The 24,331-nt window shown below is 36.2% G+C and overlaps 21 non-coding genes across 21 annotated transcripts; all 21 read right to left on the reverse strand.

Annotated features, from left to right (window-relative positions):
- Positions 1-403: 403 nt before the first annotated feature.
- On the reverse strand, positions 404-596 carry LOC143061347 (U2 spliceosomal RNA). The gene has a single exon (XR_012974391.1). It is a non-coding gene; the product is annotated as a U2 spliceosomal RNA (small nuclear RNA).
- Positions 597-1,572: 976 nt separating this feature from the next.
- Positions 1,573-1,765, reverse strand: LOC143061358 (U2 spliceosomal RNA). The gene has a single exon (XR_012974402.1). It is a non-coding gene; the product is annotated as a U2 spliceosomal RNA (small nuclear RNA).
- A 976-nt stretch (positions 1,766-2,741) lies between these two features.
- Positions 2,742-2,934, reverse strand: LOC143061370 (U2 spliceosomal RNA). The gene has a single exon (XR_012974413.1). It is a non-coding gene; the product is annotated as a U2 spliceosomal RNA (small nuclear RNA).
- Positions 2,935-3,910: 976 nt separating this feature from the next.
- On the reverse strand, positions 3,911-4,103 carry LOC143061372 (U2 spliceosomal RNA). The gene has a single exon (XR_012974415.1). It is a non-coding gene; the product is annotated as a U2 spliceosomal RNA (small nuclear RNA).
- Positions 4,104-5,079: 976 nt separating this feature from the next.
- On the reverse strand, positions 5,080-5,272 carry LOC143061373 (U2 spliceosomal RNA). The gene has a single exon (XR_012974416.1). It is a non-coding gene; the product is annotated as a U2 spliceosomal RNA (small nuclear RNA).
- A 976-nt stretch (positions 5,273-6,248) lies between these two features.
- On the reverse strand, positions 6,249-6,441 carry LOC143061348 (U2 spliceosomal RNA). The gene has a single exon (XR_012974392.1). It is a non-coding gene; the product is annotated as a U2 spliceosomal RNA (small nuclear RNA).
- A 976-nt stretch (positions 6,442-7,417) lies between these two features.
- Positions 7,418-7,610, reverse strand: LOC143061349 (U2 spliceosomal RNA). The gene has a single exon (XR_012974393.1). It is a non-coding gene; the product is annotated as a U2 spliceosomal RNA (small nuclear RNA).
- Positions 7,611-8,586: 976 nt separating this feature from the next.
- LOC143061350 (U2 spliceosomal RNA) lies at positions 8,587-8,779 on the reverse strand. Its single transcript, XR_012974394.1, has one exon. It is a non-coding gene; the product is annotated as a U2 spliceosomal RNA (small nuclear RNA).
- A 976-nt stretch (positions 8,780-9,755) lies between these two features.
- On the reverse strand, positions 9,756-9,948 carry LOC143061351 (U2 spliceosomal RNA). Its single transcript, XR_012974395.1, has one exon. It is a non-coding gene; the product is annotated as a U2 spliceosomal RNA (small nuclear RNA).
- A 976-nt stretch (positions 9,949-10,924) lies between these two features.
- Positions 10,925-11,117, reverse strand: LOC143061352 (U2 spliceosomal RNA). Its single transcript, XR_012974396.1, has one exon. It is a non-coding gene; the product is annotated as a U2 spliceosomal RNA (small nuclear RNA).
- Positions 11,118-12,093: 976 nt separating this feature from the next.
- Positions 12,094-12,286, reverse strand: LOC143061353 (U2 spliceosomal RNA). The gene has a single exon (XR_012974397.1). It is a non-coding gene; the product is annotated as a U2 spliceosomal RNA (small nuclear RNA).
- A 976-nt stretch (positions 12,287-13,262) lies between these two features.
- Positions 13,263-13,455, reverse strand: LOC143061354 (U2 spliceosomal RNA). Its single transcript, XR_012974398.1, has one exon. It is a non-coding gene; the product is annotated as a U2 spliceosomal RNA (small nuclear RNA).
- Positions 13,456-14,431: 976 nt separating this feature from the next.
- On the reverse strand, positions 14,432-14,624 carry LOC143061355 (U2 spliceosomal RNA). The gene has a single exon (XR_012974399.1). It is a non-coding gene; the product is annotated as a U2 spliceosomal RNA (small nuclear RNA).
- A 976-nt stretch (positions 14,625-15,600) lies between these two features.
- LOC143061356 (U2 spliceosomal RNA) lies at positions 15,601-15,793 on the reverse strand. The gene has a single exon (XR_012974400.1). It is a non-coding gene; the product is annotated as a U2 spliceosomal RNA (small nuclear RNA).
- Positions 15,794-16,769: 976 nt separating this feature from the next.
- LOC143061357 (U2 spliceosomal RNA) lies at positions 16,770-16,962 on the reverse strand. Its single transcript, XR_012974401.1, has one exon. It is a non-coding gene; the product is annotated as a U2 spliceosomal RNA (small nuclear RNA).
- A 976-nt stretch (positions 16,963-17,938) lies between these two features.
- LOC143061359 (U2 spliceosomal RNA) lies at positions 17,939-18,131 on the reverse strand. Its single transcript, XR_012974403.1, has one exon. It is a non-coding gene; the product is annotated as a U2 spliceosomal RNA (small nuclear RNA).
- Positions 18,132-19,107: 976 nt separating this feature from the next.
- LOC143061371 (U2 spliceosomal RNA) lies at positions 19,108-19,300 on the reverse strand. Its single transcript, XR_012974414.1, has one exon. It is a non-coding gene; the product is annotated as a U2 spliceosomal RNA (small nuclear RNA).
- A 976-nt stretch (positions 19,301-20,276) lies between these two features.
- LOC143061360 (U2 spliceosomal RNA) lies at positions 20,277-20,469 on the reverse strand. The gene has a single exon (XR_012974404.1). It is a non-coding gene; the product is annotated as a U2 spliceosomal RNA (small nuclear RNA).
- Positions 20,470-21,445: 976 nt separating this feature from the next.
- Positions 21,446-21,638, reverse strand: LOC143061362 (U2 spliceosomal RNA). The gene has a single exon (XR_012974405.1). It is a non-coding gene; the product is annotated as a U2 spliceosomal RNA (small nuclear RNA).
- A 976-nt stretch (positions 21,639-22,614) lies between these two features.
- On the reverse strand, positions 22,615-22,807 carry LOC143061363 (U2 spliceosomal RNA). The gene has a single exon (XR_012974406.1). It is a non-coding gene; the product is annotated as a U2 spliceosomal RNA (small nuclear RNA).
- A 976-nt stretch (positions 22,808-23,783) lies between these two features.
- Positions 23,784-23,976, reverse strand: LOC143061364 (U2 spliceosomal RNA). Its single transcript, XR_012974407.1, has one exon. It is a non-coding gene; the product is annotated as a U2 spliceosomal RNA (small nuclear RNA).
- Between the last annotated feature and the right edge of the window lie 355 nt (positions 23,977-24,331).

Genomic DNA, 24,331 nt, shown 5'->3' on the forward strand with positions numbered 1-24,331 from the left:
TGAAACAGTAGAAGGGGACGTAATTCTTTTCCCCGCGTTTTTCCGTAACGCTAAAAATTTATAGAGTTTCTTTTTAGGAACGAGAATACATTAATACACTGACATGTGCTGTTATAAATACAAGCAAGCGACAACAAAAATATTACATTACAAGAAAAGAAAAGAACTTTTTAGAGAACAGACATAAAAAAAGAAAATGCAACTTATTTTACATGCACGAGAAGTAGAATGATTTACAACAATGAGTAAAACTATACAATTTACGCAAACTCCTTAAATAAGAAAGATATATAGAAAAAGTACACATGTAGCAGTGAAAAGCATTAGAGAATATTTTACTGGGGCTGTTTCGCAGGCTATTGAAGGGAAAGCTATTTTTCTATTTTAATTTTCTCCCCAAAGAGGGGAGTGAGCCGATCCTGGAGGTACTGCAATACCAGGCCAACTCGTGGCAAGAGCGGTGCAAGCACCTAACATCTCACCTAGTTGCAAAAATCAGTTTAATATCGAAGTACCCACATGGGGTACGTATCAGATATTAAGCTGATAAGAACAGATACTACACTTTGATCTTAGCCAAAAGGCCGAGAAGCGATACTCCAATCTTTCCGAGTTTCCAAAGCCTACAAATCCTATTTCTTACTCAAACACGGTGTTTTAATTTTAACCAAAGCTACACAAATTTTGCAAATTTATATACAAAAAGCACACGAAACACGAGATCTTGCTTTGCTTCAAATACCTGACAGCATGAAACGATTTCTGCATGACAAAACGGGTGTGAAAATAAAAAGCGGCTTGTGAAATACGGCAAGTCGCGAGAATACATTTTTAAACGTATAACATACGTATACGTATTTAATCTTAATCGAACGAAATAACATGATCATGTTGATTCATCCTAGGTCCGACGAACGCAGTTTTTAAAGCCTAGGAAATTTCTTCATTAATCAGAAAATAAATTCAACGCTTTTTCACAATCAGCACGGACTTTTCACTGCCTCGTTTAGTTAACACAAACAAAAACAGTTCACCTGTTCTATTTTTTAAAGGAATTGACCGGTACAGCAATTTTAAAATAAATTTTAGAAGGAGGAAAAAACTTACCGGCCGACTGCAGTTTCCATCGTTTGCCCTCGTTCTGAGGCGACGTCGCTATTAACGATGATTGAAACAGTAGAAGGGGACGTAATTCTTTTCCCCGCGTTTTTCCGTAACGCTAAAAATTTATAGAGTTTCTTTTTAGGAACGAGAATACATTAATACACTGACATGTGCTGTTATAAATACAAGCAAGCGACAACAAAAATATTACATTACAAGAAAAGAAAAGAACTTTTTAGAGAACAGACATAAAAAAAGAAAATGCAACTTATTTTACATGCACGAGAAGTAGAATGATTTACAACAATGAGTAAAACTATACAATTTACGCAAACTCCTTAAATAAGAAAGATATATAGAAAAAGTACACATGTAGCAGTGAAAAGCATTAGAGAATATTTTACTGGGGCTGTTTCGCAGGCTATTGAAGGGAAAGCTATTTTTCTATTTTAATTTTCTCCCCAAAGAGGGGAGTGAGCCGATCCTGGAGGTACTGCAATACCAGGCCAACTCGTGGCAAGAGCGGTGCAAGCACCTAACATCTCACCTAGTTGCAAAAATCAGTTTAATATCGAAGTACCCACATGGGGTACGTATCAGATATTAAGCTGATAAGAACAGATACTACACTTTGATCTTAGCCAAAAGGCCGAGAAGCGATACTCCAATCTTTCCGAGTTTCCAAAGCCTACAAATCCTATTTCTTACTCAAACACGGTGTTTTAATTTTAACCAAAGCTACACAAATTTTGCAAATTTATATACAAAAAGCACACGAAACACGAGATCTTGCTTTGCTTCAAATACCTGACAGCATGAAACGATTTCTGCATGACAAAACGGGTGTGAAAATAAAAAGCGGCTTGTGAAATACGGCAAGTCGCGAGAATACATTTTTAAACGTATAACATACGTATACGTATTTAATCTTAATCGAACGAAATAACATGATCATGTTGATTCATCCTAGGTCCGACGAACGCAGTTTTTAAAGCCTAGGAAATTTCTTCATTAATCAGAAAATAAATTCAACGCTTTTTCACAATCAGCACGGACTTTTCACTGCCTCGTTTAGTTAACACAAACAAAAACAGTTCACCTGTTCTATTTTTTAAAGGAATTGACCGGTACAGCAATTTTAAAATAAATTTTAGAAGGAGGAAAAAACTTACCGGCCGACTGCAGTTTCCATCGTTTGCCCTCGTTCTGAGGCGACGTCGCTATTAACGATGATTGAAACAGTAGAAGGGGACGTAATTCTTTTCCCCGCGTTTTTCCGTAACGCTAAAAATTTATAGAGTTTCTTTTTAGGAACGAGAATACATTAATACACTGACATGTGCTGTTATAAATACAAGCAAGCGACAACAAAAATATTACATTACAAGAAAAGAAAAGAACTTTTTAGAGAACAGACATAAAAAAAGAAAATGCAACTTATTTTACATGCACGAGAAGTAGAATGATTTACAACAATGAGTAAAACTATACAATTTACGCAAACTCCTTAAATAAGAAAGATATATAGAAAAAGTACACATGTAGCAGTGAAAAGCATTAGAGAATATTTTACTGGGGCTGTTTCGCAGGCTATTGAAGGGAAAGCTATTTTTCTATTTTAATTTTCTCCCCAAAGAGGGGAGTGAGCCGATCCTGGAGGTACTGCAATACCAGGCCAACTCGTGGCAAGAGCGGTGCAAGCACCTAACATCTCACCTAGTTGCAAAAATCAGTTTAATATCGAAGTACCCACATGGGGTACGTATCAGATATTAAGCTGATAAGAACAGATACTACACTTTGATCTTAGCCAAAAGGCCGAGAAGCGATACTCCAATCTTTCCGAGTTTCCAAAGCCTACAAATCCTATTTCTTACTCAAACACGGTGTTTTAATTTTAACCAAAGCTACACAAATTTTGCAAATTTATATACAAAAAGCACACGAAACACGAGATCTTGCTTTGCTTCAAATACCTGACAGCATGAAACGATTTCTGCATGACAAAACGGGTGTGAAAATAAAAAGCGGCTTGTGAAATACGGCAAGTCGCGAGAATACATTTTTAAACGTATAACATACGTATACGTATTTAATCTTAATCGAACGAAATAACATGATCATGTTGATTCATCCTAGGTCCGACGAACGCAGTTTTTAAAGCCTAGGAAATTTCTTCATTAATCAGAAAATAAATTCAACGCTTTTTCACAATCAGCACGGACTTTTCACTGCCTCGTTTAGTTAACACAAACAAAAACAGTTCACCTGTTCTATTTTTTAAAGGAATTGACCGGTACAGCAATTTTAAAATAAATTTTAGAAGGAGGAAAAAACTTACCGGCCGACTGCAGTTTCCATCGTTTGCCCTCGTTCTGAGGCGACGTCGCTATTAACGATGATTGAAACAGTAGAAGGGGACGTAATTCTTTTCCCCGCGTTTTTCCGTAACGCTAAAAATTTATAGAGTTTCTTTTTAGGAACGAGAATACATTAATACACTGACATGTGCTGTTATAAATACAAGCAAGCGACAACAAAAATATTACATTACAAGAAAAGAAAAGAACTTTTTAGAGAACAGACATAAAAAAAGAAAATGCAACTTATTTTACATGCACGAGAAGTAGAATGATTTACAACAATGAGTAAAACTATACAATTTACGCAAACTCCTTAAATAAGAAAGATATATAGAAAAAGTACACATGTAGCAGTGAAAAGCATTAGAGAATATTTTACTGGGGCTGTTTCGCAGGCTATTGAAGGGAAAGCTATTTTTCTATTTTAATTTTCTCCCCAAAGAGGGGAGTGAGCCGATCCTGGAGGTACTGCAATACCAGGCCAACTCGTGGCAAGAGCGGTGCAAGCACCTAACATCTCACCTAGTTGCAAAAATCAGTTTAATATCGAAGTACCCACATGGGGTACGTATCAGATATTAAGCTGATAAGAACAGATACTACACTTTGATCTTAGCCAAAAGGCCGAGAAGCGATACTCCAATCTTTCCGAGTTTCCAAAGCCTACAAATCCTATTTCTTACTCAAACACGGTGTTTTAATTTTAACCAAAGCTACACAAATTTTGCAAATTTATATACAAAAAGCACACGAAACACGAGATCTTGCTTTGCTTCAAATACCTGACAGCATGAAACGATTTCTGCATGACAAAACGGGTGTGAAAATAAAAAGCGGCTTGTGAAATACGGCAAGTCGCGAGAATACATTTTTAAACGTATAACATACGTATACGTATTTAATCTTAATCGAACGAAATAACATGATCATGTTGATTCATCCTAGGTCCGACGAACGCAGTTTTTAAAGCCTAGGAAATTTCTTCATTAATCAGAAAATAAATTCAACGCTTTTTCACAATCAGCACGGACTTTTCACTGCCTCGTTTAGTTAACACAAACAAAAACAGTTCACCTGTTCTATTTTTTAAAGGAATTGACCGGTACAGCAATTTTAAAATAAATTTTAGAAGGAGGAAAAAACTTACCGGCCGACTGCAGTTTCCATCGTTTGCCCTCGTTCTGAGGCGACGTCGCTATTAACGATGATTGAAACAGTAGAAGGGGACGTAATTCTTTTCCCCGCGTTTTTCCGTAACGCTAAAAATTTATAGAGTTTCTTTTTAGGAACGAGAATACATTAATACACTGACATGTGCTGTTATAAATACAAGCAAGCGACAACAAAAATATTACATTACAAGAAAAGAAAAGAACTTTTTAGAGAACAGACATAAAAAAAGAAAATGCAACTTATTTTACATGCACGAGAAGTAGAATGATTTACAACAATGAGTAAAACTATACAATTTACGCAAACTCCTTAAATAAGAAAGATATATAGAAAAAGTACACATGTAGCAGTGAAAAGCATTAGAGAATATTTTACTGGGGCTGTTTCGCAGGCTATTGAAGGGAAAGCTATTTTTCTATTTTAATTTTCTCCCCAAAGAGGGGAGTGAGCCGATCCTGGAGGTACTGCAATACCAGGCCAACTCGTGGCAAGAGCGGTGCAAGCACCTAACATCTCACCTAGTTGCAAAAATCAGTTTAATATCGAAGTACCCACATGGGGTACGTATCAGATATTAAGCTGATAAGAACAGATACTACACTTTGATCTTAGCCAAAAGGCCGAGAAGCGATACTCCAATCTTTCCGAGTTTCCAAAGCCTACAAATCCTATTTCTTACTCAAACACGGTGTTTTAATTTTAACCAAAGCTACACAAATTTTGCAAATTTATATACAAAAAGCACACGAAACACGAGATCTTGCTTTGCTTCAAATACCTGACAGCATGAAACGATTTCTGCATGACAAAACGGGTGTGAAAATAAAAAGCGGCTTGTGAAATACGGCAAGTCGCGAGAATACATTTTTAAACGTATAACATACGTATACGTATTTAATCTTAATCGAACGAAATAACATGATCATGTTGATTCATCCTAGGTCCGACGAACGCAGTTTTTAAAGCCTAGGAAATTTCTTCATTAATCAGAAAATAAATTCAACGCTTTTTCACAATCAGCACGGACTTTTCACTGCCTCGTTTAGTTAACACAAACAAAAACAGTTCACCTGTTCTATTTTTTAAAGGAATTGACCGGTACAGCAATTTTAAAATAAATTTTAGAAGGAGGAAAAAACTTACCGGCCGACTGCAGTTTCCATCGTTTGCCCTCGTTCTGAGGCGACGTCGCTATTAACGATGATTGAAACAGTAGAAGGGGACGTAATTCTTTTCCCCGCGTTTTTCCGTAACGCTAAAAATTTATAGAGTTTCTTTTTAGGAACGAGAATACATTAATACACTGACATGTGCTGTTATAAATACAAGCAAGCGACAACAAAAATATTACATTACAAGAAAAGAAAAGAACTTTTTAGAGAACAGACATAAAAAAAGAAAATGCAACTTATTTTACATGCACGAGAAGTAGAATGATTTACAACAATGAGTAAAACTATACAATTTACGCAAACTCCTTAAATAAGAAAGATATATAGAAAAAGTACACATGTAGCAGTGAAAAGCATTAGAGAATATTTTACTGGGGCTGTTTCGCAGGCTATTGAAGGGAAAGCTATTTTTCTATTTTAATTTTCTCCCCAAAGAGGGGAGTGAGCCGATCCTGGAGGTACTGCAATACCAGGCCAACTCGTGGCAAGAGCGGTGCAAGCACCTAACATCTCACCTAGTTGCAAAAATCAGTTTAATATCGAAGTACCCACATGGGGTACGTATCAGATATTAAGCTGATAAGAACAGATACTACACTTTGATCTTAGCCAAAAGGCCGAGAAGCGATACTCCAATCTTTCCGAGTTTCCAAAGCCTACAAATCCTATTTCTTACTCAAACACGGTGTTTTAATTTTAACCAAAGCTACACAAATTTTGCAAATTTATATACAAAAAGCACACGAAACACGAGATCTTGCTTTGCTTCAAATACCTGACAGCATGAAACGATTTCTGCATGACAAAACGGGTGTGAAAATAAAAAGCGGCTTGTGAAATACGGCAAGTCGCGAGAATACATTTTTAAACGTATAACATACGTATACGTATTTAATCTTAATCGAACGAAATAACATGATCATGTTGATTCATCCTAGGTCCGACGAACGCAGTTTTTAAAGCCTAGGAAATTTCTTCATTAATCAGAAAATAAATTCAACGCTTTTTCACAATCAGCACGGACTTTTCACTGCCTCGTTTAGTTAACACAAACAAAAACAGTTCACCTGTTCTATTTTTTAAAGGAATTGACCGGTACAGCAATTTTAAAATAAATTTTAGAAGGAGGAAAAAACTTACCGGCCGACTGCAGTTTCCATCGTTTGCCCTCGTTCTGAGGCGACGTCGCTATTAACGATGATTGAAACAGTAGAAGGGGACGTAATTCTTTTCCCCGCGTTTTTCCGTAACGCTAAAAATTTATAGAGTTTCTTTTTAGGAACGAGAATACATTAATACACTGACATGTGCTGTTATAAATACAAGCAAGCGACAACAAAAATATTACATTACAAGAAAAGAAAAGAACTTTTTAGAGAACAGACATAAAAAAAGAAAATGCAACTTATTTTACATGCACGAGAAGTAGAATGATTTACAACAATGAGTAAAACTATACAATTTACGCAAACTCCTTAAATAAGAAAGATATATAGAAAAAGTACACATGTAGCAGTGAAAAGCATTAGAGAATATTTTACTGGGGCTGTTTCGCAGGCTATTGAAGGGAAAGCTATTTTTCTATTTTAATTTTCTCCCCAAAGAGGGGAGTGAGCCGATCCTGGAGGTACTGCAATACCAGGCCAACTCGTGGCAAGAGCGGTGCAAGCACCTAACATCTCACCTAGTTGCAAAAATCAGTTTAATATCGAAGTACCCACATGGGGTACGTATCAGATATTAAGCTGATAAGAACAGATACTACACTTTGATCTTAGCCAAAAGGCCGAGAAGCGATACTCCAATCTTTCCGAGTTTCCAAAGCCTACAAATCCTATTTCTTACTCAAACACGGTGTTTTAATTTTAACCAAAGCTACACAAATTTTGCAAATTTATATACAAAAAGCACACGAAACACGAGATCTTGCTTTGCTTCAAATACCTGACAGCATGAAACGATTTCTGCATGACAAAACGGGTGTGAAAATAAAAAGCGGCTTGTGAAATACGGCAAGTCGCGAGAATACATTTTTAAACGTATAACATACGTATACGTATTTAATCTTAATCGAACGAAATAACATGATCATGTTGATTCATCCTAGGTCCGACGAACGCAGTTTTTAAAGCCTAGGAAATTTCTTCATTAATCAGAAAATAAATTCAACGCTTTTTCACAATCAGCACGGACTTTTCACTGCCTCGTTTAGTTAACACAAACAAAAACAGTTCACCTGTTCTATTTTTTAAAGGAATTGACCGGTACAGCAATTTTAAAATAAATTTTAGAAGGAGGAAAAAACTTACCGGCCGACTGCAGTTTCCATCGTTTGCCCTCGTTCTGAGGCGACGTCGCTATTAACGATGATTGAAACAGTAGAAGGGGACGTAATTCTTTTCCCCGCGTTTTTCCGTAACGCTAAAAATTTATAGAGTTTCTTTTTAGGAACGAGAATACATTAATACACTGACATGTGCTGTTATAAATACAAGCAAGCGACAACAAAAATATTACATTACAAGAAAAGAAAAGAACTTTTTAGAGAACAGACATAAAAAAAGAAAATGCAACTTATTTTACATGCACGAGAAGTAGAATGATTTACAACAATGAGTAAAACTATACAATTTACGCAAACTCCTTAAATAAGAAAGATATATAGAAAAAGTACACATGTAGCAGTGAAAAGCATTAGAGAATATTTTACTGGGGCTGTTTCGCAGGCTATTGAAGGGAAAGCTATTTTTCTATTTTAATTTTCTCCCCAAAGAGGGGAGTGAGCCGATCCTGGAGGTACTGCAATACCAGGCCAACTCGTGGCAAGAGCGGTGCAAGCACCTAACATCTCACCTAGTTGCAAAAATCAGTTTAATATCGAAGTACCCACATGGGGTACGTATCAGATATTAAGCTGATAAGAACAGATACTACACTTTGATCTTAGCCAAAAGGCCGAGAAGCGATACTCCAATCTTTCCGAGTTTCCAAAGCCTACAAATCCTATTTCTTACTCAAACACGGTGTTTTAATTTTAACCAAAGCTACACAAATTTTGCAAATTTATATACAAAAAGCACACGAAACACGAGATCTTGCTTTGCTTCAAATACCTGACAGCATGAAACGATTTCTGCATGACAAAACGGGTGTGAAAATAAAAAGCGGCTTGTGAAATACGGCAAGTCGCGAGAATACATTTTTAAACGTATAACATACGTATACGTATTTAATCTTAATCGAACGAAATAACATGATCATGTTGATTCATCCTAGGTCCGACGAACGCAGTTTTTAAAGCCTAGGAAATTTCTTCATTAATCAGAAAATAAATTCAACGCTTTTTCACAATCAGCACGGACTTTTCACTGCCTCGTTTAGTTAACACAAACAAAAACAGTTCACCTGTTCTATTTTTTAAAGGAATTGACCGGTACAGCAATTTTAAAATAAATTTTAGAAGGAGGAAAAAACTTACCGGCCGACTGCAGTTTCCATCGTTTGCCCTCGTTCTGAGGCGACGTCGCTATTAACGATGATTGAAACAGTAGAAGGGGACGTAATTCTTTTCCCCGCGTTTTTCCGTAACGCTAAAAATTTATAGAGTTTCTTTTTAGGAACGAGAATACATTAATACACTGACATGTGCTGTTATAAATACAAGCAAGCGACAACAAAAATATTACATTACAAGAAAAGAAAAGAACTTTTTAGAGAACAGACATAAAAAAAGAAAATGCAACTTATTTTACATGCACGAGAAGTAGAATGATTTACAACAATGAGTAAAACTATACAATTTACGCAAACTCCTTAAATAAGAAAGATATATAGAAAAAGTACACATGTAGCAGTGAAAAGCATTAGAGAATATTTTACTGGGGCTGTTTCGCAGGCTATTGAAGGGAAAGCTATTTTTCTATTTTAATTTTCTCCCCAAAGAGGGGAGTGAGCCGATCCTGGAGGTACTGCAATACCAGGCCAACTCGTGGCAAGAGCGGTGCAAGCACCTAACATCTCACCTAGTTGCAAAAATCAGTTTAATATCGAAGTACCCACATGGGGTACGTATCAGATATTAAGCTGATAAGAACAGATACTACACTTTGATCTTAGCCAAAAGGCCGAGAAGCGATACTCCAATCTTTCCGAGTTTCCAAAGCCTACAAATCCTATTTCTTACTCAAACACGGTGTTTTAATTTTAACCAAAGCTACACAAATTTTGCAAATTTATATACAAAAAGCACACGAAACACGAGATCTTGCTTTGCTTCAAATACCTGACAGCATGAAACGATTTCTGCATGACAAAACGGGTGTGAAAATAAAAAGCGGCTTGTGAAATACGGCAAGTCGCGAGAATACATTTTTAAACGTATAACATACGTATACGTATTTAATCTTAATCGAACGAAATAACATGATCATGTTGATTCATCCTAGGTCCGACGAACGCAGTTTTTAAAGCCTAGGAAATTTCTTCATTAATCAGAAAATAAATTCAACGCTTTTTCACAATCAGCACGGACTTTTCACTGCCTCGTTTAGTTAACACAAACAAAAACAGTTCACCTGTTCTATTTTTTAAAGGAATTGACCGGTACAGCAATTTTAAAATAAATTTTAGAAGGAGGAAAAAACTTACCGGCCGACTGCAGTTTCCATCGTTTGCCCTCGTTCTGAGGCGACGTCGCTATTAACGATGATTGAAACAGTAGAAGGGGACGTAATTCTTTTCCCCGCGTTTTTCCGTAACGCTAAAAATTTATAGAGTTTCTTTTTAGGAACGAGAATACATTAATACACTGACATGTGCTGTTATAAATACAAGCAAGCGACAACAAAAATATTACATTACAAGAAAAGAAAAGAACTTTTTAGAGAACAGACATAAAAAAAGAAAATGCAACTTATTTTACATGCACGAGAAGTAGAATGATTTACAACAATGAGTAAAACTATACAATTTACGCAAACTCCTTAAATAAGAAAGATATATAGAAAAAGTACACATGTAGCAGTGAAAAGCATTAGAGAATATTTTACTGGGGCTGTTTCGCAGGCTATTGAAGGGAAAGCTATTTTTCTATTTTAATTTTCTCCCCAAAGAGGGGAGTGAGCCGATCCTGGAGGTACTGCAATACCAGGCCAACTCGTGGCAAGAGCGGTGCAAGCACCTAACATCTCACCTAGTTGCAAAAATCAGTTTAATATCGAAGTACCCACATGGGGTACGTATCAGATATTAAGCTGATAAGAACAGATACTACACTTTGATCTTAGCCAAAAGGCCGAGAAGCGATACTCCAATCTTTCCGAGTTTCCAAAGCCTACAAATCCTATTTCTTACTCAAACACGGTGTTTTAATTTTAACCAAAGCTACACAAATTTTGCAAATTTATATACAAAAAGCACACGAAACACGAGATCTTGCTTTGCTTCAAATACCTGACAGCATGAAACGATTTCTGCATGACAAAACGGGTGTGAAAATAAAAAGCGGCTTGTGAAATACGGCAAGTCGCGAGAATACATTTTTAAACGTATAACATACGTATACGTATTTAATCTTAATCGAACGAAATAACATGATCATGTTGATTCATCCTAGGTCCGACGAACGCAGTTTTTAAAGCCTAGGAAATTTCTTCATTAATCAGAAAATAAATTCAACGCTTTTTCACAATCAGCACGGACTTTTCACTGCCTCGTTTAGTTAACACAAACAAAAACAGTTCACCTGTTCTATTTTTTAAAGGAATTGACCGGTACAGCAATTTTAAAATAAATTTTAGAAGGAGGAAAAAACTTACCGGCCGACTGCAGTTTCCATCGTTTGCCCTCGTTCTGAGGCGACGTCGCTATTAACGATGATTGAAACAGTAGAAGGGGACGTAATTCTTTTCCCCGCGTTTTTCCGTAACGCTAAAAATTTATAGAGTTTCTTTTTAGGAACGAGAATACATTAATACACTGACATGTGCTGTTATAAATACAAGCAAGCGACAACAAAAATATTACATTACAAGAAAAGAAAAGAACTTTTTAGAGAACAGACATAAAAAAAGAAAATGCAACTTATTTTACATGCACGAGAAGTAGAATGATTTACAACAATGAGTAAAACTATACAATTTACGCAAACTCCTTAAATAAGAAAGATATATAGAAAAAGTACACATGTAGCAGTGAAAAGCATTAGAGAATATTTTACTGGGGCTGTTTCGCAGGCTATTGAAGGGAAAGCTATTTTTCTATTTTAATTTTCTCCCCAAAGAGGGGAGTGAGCCGATCCTGGAGGTACTGCAATACCAGGCCAACTCGTGGCAAGAGCGGTGCAAGCACCTAACATCTCACCTAGTTGCAAAAATCAGTTTAATATCGAAGTACCCACATGGGGTACGTATCAGATATTAAGCTGATAAGAACAGATACTACACTTTGATCTTAGCCAAAAGGCCGAGAAGCGATACTCCAATCTTTCCGAGTTTCCAAAGCCTACAAATCCTATTTCTTACTCAAACACGGTGTTTTAATTTTAACCAAAGCTACACAAATTTTGCAAATTTATATACAAAAAGCACACGAAACACGAGATCTTGCTTTGCTTCAAATACCTGACAGCATGAAACGATTTCTGCATGACAAAACGGGTGTGAAAATAAAAAGCGGCTTGTGAAATACGGCAAGTCGCGAGAATACATTTTTAAACGTATAACATACGTATACGTATTTAATCTTAATCGAACGAAATAACATGATCATGTTGATTCATCCTAGGTCCGACGAACGCAGTTTTTAAAGCCTAGGAAATTTCTTCATTAATCAGAAAATAAATTCAACGCTTTTTCACAATCAGCACGGACTTTTCACTGCCTCGTTTAGTTAACACAAACAAAAACAGTTCACCTGTTCTATTTTTTAAAGGAATTGACCGGTACAGCAATTTTAAAATAAATTTTAGAAGGAGGAAAAAACTTACCGGCCGACTGCAGTTTCCATCGTTTGCCCTCGTTCTGAGGCGACGTCGCTATTAACGATGATTGAAACAGTAGAAGGGGACGTAATTCTTTTCCCCGCGTTTTTCCGTAACGCTAAAAATTTATAGAGTTTCTTTTTAGGAACGAGAATACATTAATACACTGACATGTGCTGTTATAAATACAAGCAAGCGACAACAAAAATATTACATTACAAGAAAAGAAAAGAACTTTTTAGAGAACAGACATAAAAAAAGAAAATGCAACTTATTTTACATGCACGAGAAGTAGAATGATTTACAACAATGAGTAAAACTATACAATTTACGCAAACTCCTTAAATAAGAAAGATATATAGAAAAAGTACACATGTAGCAGTGAAAAGCATTAGAGAATATTTTACTGGGGCTGTTTCGCAGGCTATTGAAGGGAAAGCTATTTTTCTATTTTAATTTTCTCCCCAAAGAGGGGAGTGAGCCGATCCTGGAGGTACTGCAATACCAGGCCAACTCGTGGCAAGAGCGGTGCAAGCACCTAACATCTCACCTAGTTGCAAAAATCAGTTTAATATCGAAGTACCCACATGGGGTACGTATCAGATATTAAGCTGATAAGAACAGATACTACACTTTGATCTTAGCCAAAAGGCCGAGAAGCGATACTCCAATCTTTCCGAGTTTCCAAAGCCTACAAATCCTATTTCTTACTCAAACACGGTGTTTTAATTTTAACCAAAGCTACACAAATTTTGCAAATTTATATACAAAAAGCACACGAAACACGAGATCTTGCTTTGCTTCAAATACCTGACAGCATGAAACGATTTCTGCATGACAAAACGGGTGTGAAAATAAAAAGCGGCTTGTGAAATACGGCAAGTCGCGAGAATACATTTTTAAACGTATAACATACGTATACGTATTTAATCTTAATCGAACGAAATAACATGATCATGTTGATTCATCCTAGGTCCGACGAACGCAGTTTTTAAAGCCTAGGAAATTTCTTCATTAATCAGAAAATAAATTCAACGCTTTTTCACAATCAGCACGGACTTTTCACTGCCTCGTTTAGTTAACACAAACAAAAACAGTTCACCTGTTCTATTTTTTAAAGGAATTGACCGGTACAGCAATTTTAAAATAAATTTTAGAAGGAGGAAAAAACTTACCGGCCGACTGCAGTTTCCATCGTTTGCCCTCGTTCTGAGGCGACGTCGCTATTAACGATGATTGAAACAGTAGAAGGGGACGTAATTCTTTTCCCCGCGTTTTTCCGTAACGCTAAAAATTTATAGAGTTTCTTTTTAGGAACGAGAATACATTAATACACTGACATGTGCTGTTATAAATACAAGCAAGCGACAACAAAAATATTACATTACAAGAAAAGAAAAGAACTTTTTAGAGAACAGACATAAAAAAAGAAAATGCAACTTATTTTACATGCACGAGAAGTAGAATGATTTACAACAATGAGTAAAACTATACAATTTACGCAAACTCCTTAAATAAGAAAGATATATAGAAAAAGTACACATGTAGCAGTGAAAAGCATTAGAGAATATTTTACTGGGGCTGTTTCGCAGGCTATTGAAGGGAAAGCTATTTTTCTATTTTAATTTTCTCCCCAAAGAGGGGAGTGAGCCGATCCTGGAGGTACTGCAATACCAGGCCAACTCGTGGCAAGAGCGGTGCAAGCACCTAACATCTCACCTAGTTGCAAAAATCAGTTTAATATCGAAGTACCCACATGGGGTACGTATCAGATATTAAGCTGATAAGAACAGATACTACACTTTGATCTTAGCCAAAAGGCCGAGAAGCGATACTCCAATCTTTCCGAGTTTCCAAAGCCTACAAATCCTATTTCTTACTCAAACACGGTGTTTTAATTTTAACCAAAGCTACACAAATTTTGCAAATTTATATACAAAAAGCACACGAAACACGAGATCTTGCTTTGCTTCAAATACCTGACAGCATGAAACGATTTCTGCATGACAAAACGGGTGTGAAAATAAAAAGCGGCTTGTGAAATACGGCAAGTCGCGAGAATACATTTTTAAACGTATAACATACGTATACGTATTTAATCTTAATCGAACGAAATAACATGATCATGTTGATTCATCCTAGGTCCGACGAACGCAGTTTTTAAAGCCTAGGAAATTTCTTCATTAATCAGAAAATAAATTCAACGCTTTTTCACAATCAGCACGGACTTTTCACTGCCTCGTTTAGTTAACACAAACAAAAACAGTTCACCTGTTCTATTTTTTAAAGGAATTGACCGGTACAGCAATTTTAAAATAAATTTTAGAAGGAGGAAAAAACTTACCGGCCGACTGCAGTTTCCATCGTTTGCCCTCGTTCTGAGGCGACGTCGCTATTAACGATGATTGAAACAGTAGAAGGGGACGTAATTCTTTTCCCCGCGTTTTTCCGTAACGCTAAAAATTTATAGAGTTTCTTTTTAGGAACGAGAATACATTAATACACTGACATGTGCTGTTATAAATACAAGCAAGCGACAACAAAAATATTACATTACAAGAAAAGAAAAGAACTTTTTAGAGAACAGACATAAAAAAAGAAAATGCAACTTATTTTACATGCACGAGAAGTAGAATGATTTACAACAATGAGTAAAACTATACAATTTACGCAAACTCCTTAAATAAGAAAGATATATAGAAAAAGTACACATGTAGCAGTGAAAAGCATTAGAGAATATTTTACTGGGGCTGTTTCGCAGGCTATTGAAGGGAAAGCTATTTTTCTATTTTAATTTTCTCCCCAAAGAGGGGAGTGAGCCGATCCTGGAGGTACTGCAATACCAGGCCAACTCGTGGCAAGAGCGGTGCAAGCACCTAACATCTCACCTAGTTGCAAAAATCAGTTTAATATCGAAGTACCCACATGGGGTACGTATCAGATATTAAGCTGATAAGAACAGATACTACACTTTGATCTTAGCCAAAAGGCCGAGAAGCGATACTCCAATCTTTCCGAGTTTCCAAAGCCTACAAATCCTATTTCTTACTCAAACACGGTGTTTTAATTTTAACCAAAGCTACACAAATTTTGCAAATTTATATACAAAAAGCACACGAAACACGAGATCTTGCTTTGCTTCAAATACCTGACAGCATGAAACGATTTCTGCATGACAAAACGGGTGTGAAAATAAAAAGCGGCTTGTGAAATACGGCAAGTCGCGAGAATACATTTTTAAACGTATAACATACGTATACGTATTTAATCTTAATCGAACGAAATAACATGATCATGTTGATTCATCCTAGGTCCGACGAACGCAGTTTTTAAAGCCTAGGAAATTTCTTCATTAATCAGAAAATAAATTCAACGCTTTTTCACAATCAGCACGGACTTTTCACTGCCTCGTTTAGTTAACACAAACAAAAACAGTTCACCTGTTCTATTTTTTAAAGGAATTGACCGGTACAGCAATTTTAAAATAAATTTTAGAAGGAGGAAAAAACTTACCGGCCGACTGCAGTTTCCATCGTTTGCCCTCGTTCTGAGGCGACGTCGCTATTAACGATGATTGAAACAGTAGAAGGGGACGTAATTCTTTTCCCCGCGTTTTTCCGTAACGCTAAAAATTTATAGAGTTTCTTTTTAGGAACGAGAATACATTAATACACTGACATGTGCTGTTATAAATACAAGCAAGCGACAACAAAAATATTACATTACAAGAAAAGAAAAGAACTTTTTAGAGAACAGACATAAAAAAAGAAAATGCAACTTATTTTACATGCACGAGAAGTAGAATGATTTACAACAATGAGTAAAACTATACAATTTACGCAAACTCCTTAAATAAGAAAGATATATAGAAAAAGTACACATGTAGCAGTGAAAAGCATTAGAGAATATTTTACTGGGGCTGTTTCGCAGGCTATTGAAGGGAAAGCTATTTTTCTATTTTAATTTTCTCCCCAAAGAGGGGAGTGAGCCGATCCTGGAGGTACTGCAATACCAGGCCAACTCGTGGCAAGAGCGGTGCAAGCACCTAACATCTCACCTAGTTGCAAAAATCAGTTTAATATCGAAGTACCCACATGGGGTACGTATCAGATATTAAGCTGATAAGAACAGATACTACACTTTGATCTTAGCCAAAAGGCCGAGAAGCGATACTCCAATCTTTCCGAGTTTCCAAAGCCTACAAATCCTATTTCTTACTCAAACACGGTGTTTTAATTTTAACCAAAGCTACACAAATTTTGCAAATTTATATACAAAAAGCACACGAAACACGAGATCTTGCTTTGCTTCAAATACCTGACAGCATGAAACGATTTCTGCATGACAAAACGGGTGTGAAAATAAAAAGCGGCTTGTGAAATACGGCAAGTCGCGAGAATACATTTTTAAACGTATAACATACGTATACGTATTTAATCTTAATCGAACGAAATAACATGATCATGTTGATTCATCCTAGGTCCGACGAACGCAGTTTTTAAAGCCTAGGAAATTTCTTCATTAATCAGAAAATAAATTCAACGCTTTTTCACAATCAGCACGGACTTTTCACTGCCTCGTTTAGTTAACACAAACAAAAACAGTTCACCTGTTCTATTTTTTAAAGGAATTGACCGGTACAGCAATTTTAAAATAAATTTTAGAAGGAGGAAAAAACTTACCGGCCGACTGCAGTTTCCATCGTTTGCCCTCGTTCTGAGGCGACGTCGCTATTAACGATGATTGAAACAGTAGAAGGGGACGTAATTCTTTTCCCCGCGTTTTTCCGTAACGCTAAAAATTTATAGAGTTTCTTTTTAGGAACGAGAATACATTAATACACTGACATGTGCTGTTATAAATACAAGCAAGCGACAACAAAAATATTACATTACAAGAAAAGAAAAGAACTTTTTAGAGAACAGACATAAAAAAAGAAAATGCAACTTATTTTACATGCACGAGAAGTAGAATGATTTACAACAATGAGTAAAACTATACAATTTACGCAAACTCCTTAAATAAGAAAGATATATAGAAAAAGTACACATGTAGCAGTGAAAAGCATTAGAGAATATTTTACTGGGGCTGTTTCGCAGGCTATTGAAGGGAAAGCTATTTTTCTATTTTAATTTTCTCCCCAAAGAGGGGAGTGAGCCGATCCTGGAGGTACTGCAATACCAGGCCAACTCGTGGCAAGAGCGGTGCAAGCACCTAACATCTCACCTAGTTGCAAAAATCAGTTTAATATCGAAGTACCCACATGGGGTACGTATCAGATATTAAGCTGATAAGAACAGATACTACACTTTGATCTTAGCCAAAAGGCCGAGAAGCGATACTCCAATCTTTCCGAGTTTCCAAAGCCTACAAATCCTATTTCTTACTCAAACACGGTGTTTTAATTTTAACCAAAGCTACACAAATTTTGCAAATTTATATACAAAAAGCACACGAAACACGAGATCTTGCTTTGCTTCAAATACCTGACAGCATGAAACGATTTCTGCATGACAAAACGGGTGTGAAAATAAAAAGCGGCTTGTGAAATACGGCAAGTCGCGAGAATACATTTTTAAACGTATAACATACGTATACGTATTTAATCTTAATCGAACGAAATAACATGATCATGTTGATTCATCCTAGGTCCGACGAACGCAGTTTTTAAAGCCTAGGAAATTTCTTCATTAATCAGAAAATAAATTCAACGCTTTTTCACAATCAGCACGGACTTTTCACTGCCTCGTTTAGTTAACACAAACAAAAACAGTTCACCTGTTCTATTTTTTAAAGGAATTGACCGGTACAGCAATTTTAAAATAAATTTTAGAAGGAGGAAAAAACTTACCGGCCGACTGCAGTTTCCATCGTTTGCCCTCGTTCTGAGGCGACGTCGCTATTAACGATGATTGAAACAGTAGAAGGGGACGTAATTCTTTTCCCCGCGTTTTTCCGTAACGCTAAAAATTTATAGAGTTTCTTTTTAGGAACGAGAATACATTAATACACTGACATGTGCTGTTATAAATACAAGCAAGCGACAACAAAAATATTACATTACAAGAAAAGAAAAGAACTTTTTAGAGAACAGACATAAAAAAAGAAAATGCAACTTATTTTACATGCACGAGAAGTAGAATGATTTACAACAATGAGTAAAACTATACAATTTACGCAAACTCCTTAAATAAGAAAGATATATAGAAAAAGTACACATGTAGCAGTGAAAAGCATTAGAGAATATTTTACTGGGGCTGTTTCGCAGGCTATTGAAGGGAAAGCTATTTTTCTATTTTAATTTTCTCCCCAAAGAGGGGAGTGAGCCAATCCTGGAGGTACTGCAATACCAGGCCAACTCGTGGCAAGAGCGGTGCAAGCACCTAACATCTCACCTAGTTGCAAAAATCAGTTTAATATCGAAGTACCCACATGGGGTACGTATCAGATATTAAGCTGATAAGAACAGATACTACACTTTGATCTTAGCCAAAAGGCCGAGAAGCGATACTCCAATCTTTCCGAGTTTCCAAAGCCTACAAATCCTATTTCTTACTCAAACACGGTGTTTTAATTTTAACCAAAGCTACACAAATTTTGCAAATTTATATACAAAAAGCACACGAAACACGAGATCTTGCTTTGCTTCAAATACCTGACAGCATGAAACGATTTCTGCATGACAAAACGGGTGTGAAAATAAAAAGCGGCTTGTGAAATACGGCAAGTCGCGAGAATACATTTTTAAACGTATAACATACGTATACGTATTTAATCTTAATCGAACGAAATAACATGATCATGTTGATTCATCCTAGGTCCGACGAACGCAGTTTTTAAAGCCTAGGAAATTTCTTCATTAATCAGAAAATAAATTCAACGCTTTTTCACAATCAGCACGGACTTTTCACTGCCTCGTTTAGTTAACACAAACAAAAACAGTTCACCTGTTCTATTTTTTAAAGGAATTGACCGGTACAGCAATTTTAAAATAAATTTTAGAAGGAGGAAAAAACTTACCGGCCGACTGCAGTTTCCATCGTTTGCCCTCGTTCTGAGGCGACGTCGCTATTAACGATGATTGAAACAGTAGAAGGGGACGTAATTCTTTTCCCCGCGTTTTTCCGTAACGCTAAAAATTTATAGAGTTTCTTTTTAGGAACGAGAATACATTAATACACTGACATGTGCTGTTATAAATACAAGCAAGCGACAACAAAAATATTACATTACAAGAAAAGAAAAGAACTTTTTAGAGAACAGACATAAAAAAAGAAAATGCAACTTATTTTACATGCACGAGAAGTAGAATGATTTACAACAATGAGTAAAACTATACAATTTACGCAAACTCCTTAAATAAGAAAGATATATAGAAAAAGTACACATGTAGCAGTGAAAAGCATTAGAGAATATTTTACTGGGGCTGTTTCGCAGGCTATTGAAGGGAAAGCTATTTTTCTATTTTAATTTTCTCCCCAAAGAGGGGAGTGAGCCGATCCTGGAGGTACTGCAATACCAGGCCAACTCGTGGCAAGAGCGGTGCAAGCACCTAACATCTCACCTAGTTGCAAAAATCAGTTTAATATCGAAGTACCCACATGGGGTACGTATCAGATATTAAGCTGATAAGAACAGATACTACACTTTGATCTTAGCCAAAAGGCCGAGAAGCGATACTCCAATCTTTCCGAGTTTCCAAAGCCTACAAATCCTATTTCTTACTCAAACACGGTGTTTTAATTTTAACCAAAGCTACACAAATTTTGCAAATTTATATACAAAAAGCACACGAAACACGAGATCTTGCTTTGCTTCAAATACCTGACAGCATGAAACGATTTCTGCATGACAAAACGGGTGTGAAAATAAAAAGCGGCTTGTGAAATACGGCAAGTCGCGAGAATACATTTTTAAACGTATAACATACGTATACGTATTTAATCTTAATCGAACGAAATAACATGATCATGTTGATTCATCCTAGGTCCGACGAACGCAGTTTTTAAAGCCTAGGAAATTTCTTCATTAATCAGAAAATAAATTCAACGCTTTTTCACAATCAGCACGGACTTTTCACTGCCTCGTTTAGTTAACACAAACAAAAACAGTTCACCTGTTCTATTTTTTAAAGGAATTGACCGGTACAGCAATTTTAAAATAAATTTTAGAAGGAGGAAAAAACTTACCGGCCGACTGCAGTTTCCATCGTTTGCCCTCGTTCTGAGGCGACGTCGCTATTAACGATGATTGAAACAGTAGAAGGGGACGTAATTCTTTTCCCCGCGTTTTTCCGTAACGCTAAAAATTTATAGAGTTTCTTTTTAGGAACGAGAATACATTAATACACTGACATGTGCTGTTATAAATACAAGCAAGCGACAACAAAAATATTACATTACAAGAAAAGAAAAGAACTTTTTAGAGAACAGACATAAAAAAAGAAAATGCAACTTATTTTACATGCACGAGAAGTAGAATGATTTACAACAATGAGTAAAACTATACAATTTACGCAAACTCCTTAAATAAGAAAGATATATAGAAAAAGTACACATGTAGCAGTGAAAAGCATTAGAGAATATTTTACTGGGGCTGTTTCGCAGGCTATTGAAGGGAAAGCTATTTTTCTATTTTAATTTTCTCCCCAAAGAGGGGAGTGAGCCGATCCTGGAGGTACTGCAATACCAGGCCAACTCGTGGCAAGAGCGGTGCAAGCACCTAACATCTCACCTAGTTGCAAAAATCAGTTTAATATCGAAGTACCCACATGGGGTACGTATCAGATATTAAGCTGATAAGAACAGATACTACACTTTGATCTTAGCCAAAAGGCCGAGAAGCGATACTCCAATCTTTCCGAGTTTCCAAAGCCTACAAATCCTATTTCTTACTCAAACACGGTGTTTTAATTTTAACCAAAGCTACACAAATTTTGCAAATTTATATACAAAAAGCACACGAAACACGAGATCTTGCTTTGCTTCAAATACCTGACAGCATGAAACGATTTCTGCATGACAAAACGGGTGTGAAAATAAAAAGCGGCTTGTGAAATACGGCAAGTCGCGAGAATACATTTTTAAACGTATAACATACGTATACGTATTTAATCTTAATCGAACGAAATAACATGATCATGTTGATTCATCCTAGGTCCGACGAACGCAGTTTTTAAAGCCTAGGAAATTTCTTCATTAATCAGAAAATAAATTCAACGCTTTTTCACAATCAGCACGGACTTTTCACTGCCTCGTTTAGTTAACACAAACAAAAACAGTTCACCTGTTCTATTTTTTAAAGGAATTGACCGGTACAGCAATTTTAAAATAAATTTTAGAAGGAGGAAAAAACTTACCGGCCGACTGCAGTTTCCATCGTTTGCCCTCGTTCTGAGGCGACGTCGCTATTAACGATGATTGAAACAGTAGAAGGGGACGTAATTCTTTTCCCCGCGTTTTTCCGTAACGCTAAAAATTTATAGAGTTTCTTTTTAGGAACGAGAATACATTAATACACTGACATGTGCTGTTATAAATACAAGCAAGCGACAACAAAAATATTACATTACAAGAAAAGAAAAGAACTTTTTAGAGAACAGACATAAAAAAAGAAAATGCAACTTATTTTACATGCACGAGAAGTAGAATGATTTACAACAATGAGTAAAACTATACAATTTACGCAAACTCCTTAAATAAGAAAGATATATAGAAAAAGTACACATGTAGCAGTGAAAAGCATTAGAGAATATTTTACTGGGGCTGTTTCGCAGGCTATTGAAGGGAAAGCTATTTTTCTATTTTAATTTTCTCCCCAAAGAGGGGAGTGAGCCGATCCTGGAGGTACTGCAATACCAGGCCAACTCGTGGCAAGAGCGGTGCAAGCACCTAACATCTCACCTAGTTGCAAAAATCAGTTTAATATCGAAGTACCCACATGGGGTACGTATCAGATATTAAGCTGATAAGAACAGATACTACACTTTGATCTTAGCCAAAAGGCCGAGAAGCGATACTCCAATCTTTCCGAGTTTCCAAAGCCTACAAATCCTATTTCTTACTCAAACACGGTGTTTTAATTTTAACCAAAGCTACACAAATTTTGCAAATTTATATACAAAAAGCACACGAAACACGAGATCTTGCTTTGCTTCAAATACCTGACAGCATGAAACGATTTCTGCATGACAAAACGGGTGTGAAAATAAAAAGCGGCTTGTGAAATACGGCAAGTCGCGAGAATACATTTTTAAACGTATAACATACGTATACGTATTTAATCTTAATCGAACGAAATAACATGATCATGTTGATTCATCCTAGGTCCGACGAACGCAGTTTTTAAAGCCTAGGAAATTTCTTCATTAATCAGAAAATAAATTCAACGCTTTTTCACAATCAGCACGGACTTTTCACTGCCTCGTTTAGTTAACACAAACAAAAACAGTTCACCTGTTCTATTTTTTAAAGGAATTGACCGGTACAGCAATTTTAAAATAAATTTTAGAAGGAGGAAAAAACTTACCGGCCGACTGCAGTTTCCATCGTTTGCCCTCGTTCTGAGGCGACGTCGCTATTAACGATGATTGAAACAGTAGAAGGGGACGTAATTCTTTTCCCCGCGTTTTTCCGTAACGCTAAAAATTTATAGAGTTTCTTTTTAGGAACGAGAATACATTAATACACTGACATGTGCTGTTATAAATACAAGCAAGCGACAACAAAAATATTACATTACAAGAAAAGAAAAGAACTTTTTAGAGAACAGACATAAAAAAAGAAAATGCAACTTATTTTACATGCACGAGAAGTAGAATGATTTACAACAATGAGTAAAACTATACAATTTACGCAAACTCCTTAAATAAGAAAGATATATAGAAAAAGTACACATGTAGCAGTGAAAAGCATTAGAGAATATTTTACTGGGGCTGTTTCGCAGGCTATTGAAGGGAAAGCTATTTTTCTATTTTAATTTTCTCCCCAAAGAGGGGAGTGAGCCGATCCTGGAGGTACTGCAATACCAGGCCAACTCGTGGCAAGAGCGGTGCAAGCACCTAACATCTCACCTAGTTGCAAAAATCAGTTTAATATCGAAGTACCCACATGGGGTACGTATCAGATATTAAGCTGATAAGAACAGATACTACACTTTGATCTTAGCCAAAAGGCCGAGAAGCGATACTCCAATCTTTCCGAGTTTCCAAAGCCTACAAATCCTATTTCTTACTCAAACACGGTGTTTTAATTTTAACCAAAGCTACACAAATTTTGCAAATTTATATACAAAAAGCACACGAAACACGAGATCTTGCTTTGCTTCAAATACCTGACAGCATGAAACGATTTCTGCATGACAAAACGGGTGTGAAAATAAAAAGCGGCTTGTGAAATACGGCAAGTCGCGAGAATACATTTTTAAACGTATAACATACGTATACGTATTTAATCTTAATCGAACGAAATAACATGATCATGTTGATTCATCCTAGGTCCGACGAACGCAGTTTTTAAAGCCTAGGAAATTTCTTCATTAAT

Source organism: Mytilus galloprovincialis, unplaced genomic scaffold (assembly GCF_965363235.1).
Source record: "Mytilus galloprovincialis unplaced genomic scaffold, xbMytGall1.hap1.1 HAP1_SCAFFOLD_293, whole genome shotgun sequence".
NCBI lineage: Eukaryota > Metazoa > Mollusca > Bivalvia > Mytilida > Mytilidae > Mytilus > Mytilus galloprovincialis.